Below are 3,328 nucleotides of genomic sequence, written 5' to 3' on the forward strand. Positions count from 1 at the left end.
CCTGTGGAAGACAATCAGATGAGATGCTTCCAAAGAAGGAGGTTCTTCCAGTCTCCATTCTAAGTCTTCACTGCGTCAAAGTGCTCACTATGGTCTATAGACACCATTCCTTCTGGGTTCAAGCCATTGTATTGAGTGTATGATCAGATTTAAGGAATAAATAGTCAATGGAACATCAACTTTTACAGGGCAGAGAGTTACTCTTTAACAAAGAGACACTTAAATAAGTCTAAATATCTCTTGCTTATAGTACCATTCTTATGAACAACAAGCAGACTTTTAAAAACAGAATCCTCCCACTGAGGTTTTAGCTTGAACTGCAGTGTGGATGGTCTGGGGCTTATACTATGAAATAATAAAGTCTGTTTAATATACTCTTCACTGTGAGTTCATTTCCAAGACTTTCTATTTCTCTTTGATTTTTTTGGGTCATTATACATGCTTTTATTAATTTTTTTTCATTCCTCTAAAATAAAGAAGAGTCAATATCAAGGACAAGTTAAAAAAAAATCACCACAGCCTTGCCATGAAGTTGGGTTATTTCAAGTCTCATCTATCCTCATATTCAAGCAATGTTCTAGATACAATGTGAGTCATTGCTCTCTTTACCAATAATCCCGTTTTCTGGTGATATGTGTATCCTGAACATAAAATTTATTTAAATTAAAGTTTAAGAAAGATTTTATAATTTAGGGCACTAATTTCTCATCTGTTTTGCAAACCGTTAAATATAAAATAACTCAGAAATCATTTTAGAATGCACTCTATCACGTGGATTAAACTTTTCAAAGAACACACAAAAAATCATTTACTAAAAGGATGTTTTGGGCTACTTGTATCTCTCTTCTCACTTTCCACTCCCCTAAATGTACTGCAGTCTGACTCGTGTTGAAACAACAAGGATCTCCACAAATCCAAATTCATTTGAATTGAACCTTTCGACCCCGTGGGACTTCTCATTTCTTTATCGGAGATCTCTACTCCCTGGGTTCTCGCGACAGCATAGTCTCAGTTTTCTTACTGGCCTGACCATCCTTACAATCCTTTTCTGGCACTTCTTTTGCCAAGTGTTCAACTGTTTCTCAGGGAAAACATTCTCCTTCTCTCCGCTCCCCTTTCCTTTCGTTGTCTCTTTTCTCTTTTCCTTTCTCCTTTCTCTTTTCCTCCTCTTCTCTCACGCAAGTGATTTCATTAACTATAAAAGCTTAGCTTTCACTTAGACCAGACACTGCAACTATAAACATCATCAGGGTCTCACAAGTAACACTATACATGAGTGAGGCAGACGGAGGTAAGTGTATATGCCTCCTTGATGAGGAGTGGAGTCGAGGAGGGTGCAGACCTCTTCAAAAGGGGCAGCCTTTACTTCATAAGTGGGAGATTTGTCATGTGGTAATTTGGTCCAGGGTTCCCTGAATATGTAGTATTTTGAGAATAGTTGAAATTAGTCTCCAAAGTTTTAAATGTTACTTCAAAAACATATTTTCACACTATGCATGTCAAATACAGCACTTGTATAGACCAGATTTGGTTTCAGGGTGGCTAATATTTGATGTTTAATCTCAACCTCCATTTTTAGAACTCTAGACCTTATTTTATATCATTCCTCTGGAAAGCTCTGCTTATCTGTATGGCGTCCTCTTGAGACTCACTCAGTATGTTTCCAAGCTATAATCGCCACATTCATTGACAAACTTTTGTCTCTTTGTTTGCGATTTTCAATAATATCATTACCATTGAGACCAGCTACCCAAGATAGAAACCTTGAAACCATCTTTGTCTCATTCTTCATCTGCCAATGTTCCCAGACGCTAGATCCCGCATTTCTTGAATCTGTTCTTTTTTCTGTAGTATCACTGTCCGTATTTATATATATATATAATCTCCATTGCCTCACGAGAATTTTCAAATCTGCTTTTCAAACTTCCTGGAGGGAGTGTTTTCTTAGCTTATCCCTGGGAGTTTTAGAACCCCAAACTCATGGCTGAACTTACTGTAGTATCCACTTTACTCGTTTTTAAGTATATCAAAATATCCCTTTCATGTTATTACAAACAAAAGAGTAGAATGCAAAATTCTCATTACTTTTCACAGTAAGGTTTAAGACTTTAAAATGTTTTTGCTTGAAGTAGAAACTGCTGCAGATGTTGCCAACAGACCTATGGGGTGTACACGTTCACTGTCTTCCGTCTGTGTTATTTTTATTTTTTTAAACATCTTTATTAGAGTATAATTGCTTTACATTGCTGTGTTAGTTTCTGCTGTATAACAAAGTGAATCAGCTATACGTATACATATATCACCATATCCCCTCCGTCTTGCGTCTCCCTCCCACCCTCCCTATCCCACCCCATTAGGTGGTCAAAAAGCACGGAGCTGATCTCCCTGTGCTATGCGCTGCTTCCCACTAGCTATCTATTTTACGTTTGGTAGTGTGCTGGCTACTGCAAATAGGGCTGCCATGAACATTGTGGTACATGACTCTTTTTTTTTTTTTTTTTAACATCTTTATTGGAGTATAATTGCTTTACATTGCTGTGTTAGTTTCTGCTGTATAACAAAGTGAATCAGCTATACGTATACATATATCACCATATCCCCTCCGTCTTGCGTCTCCCTCCCACCCTCCCTATCCCACCCCATTAGGTGGTCAAAAAGCACCGAGCTGATCTCCCTGTGCTATGCGCTGCTTCCCACTAGCTATCTATTTTACGTTTGGTAGTGTGTATATGTCAATGCCACTCTCTCACTTTGTCCCAGCTTACCCTTCCCCCTCCCTGTGTCTTTTTTTTTTAACATCTTTATTGGAGTATAATGGCTTTCTAATGGTGTGTCAATCTCTGCTGTATAACAACGTGAATCAGCTATACATATGCATATATCTCCATATCTCCTCCCTCTTGTATCTCCCTCCCACCCTCCCTATCCACCCCCCCAAGGTGGTCACAAAGCACTGAGGTGATCTCCCTGTGCTATGCAGCTGCTTCCCACTAGCTATCTATTTTACATTTAGTAGTGTATATATGTTCATGCCACTCTCTCACTTCGTCCCAGCTTACCCTTCTCCCTCCCTGTGTCCTCAAGTCCATTCGCTATGTTTGTGTCTTTACTCCTGTCCTGGCTCTAGGTTCTTCAGAACCAGTTTTTTTGTTTGTTTGTTTGTTTGTTTTTTGATTCCAAATATAAGTGTTAGCATATGGCATTTGTTTTTCTCTTTCTGATGTACTTCACTCTGTATGACAGTCTCTAGGTCCATCCACCTCACTACAAATAACTCAGTTTCGTTTCTTTTTATGGCTGAGTAATATTCCATTGTATATATGTGCCA

The sequence above is a fragment of the Physeter macrocephalus genome, chromosome 6 (assembly GCF_002837175.3).
Source record: "Physeter macrocephalus isolate SW-GA chromosome 6, ASM283717v5, whole genome shotgun sequence".
Classification (NCBI taxonomy): Eukaryota; Metazoa; Chordata; class Mammalia; order Artiodactyla; family Physeteridae; genus Physeter; species Physeter macrocephalus.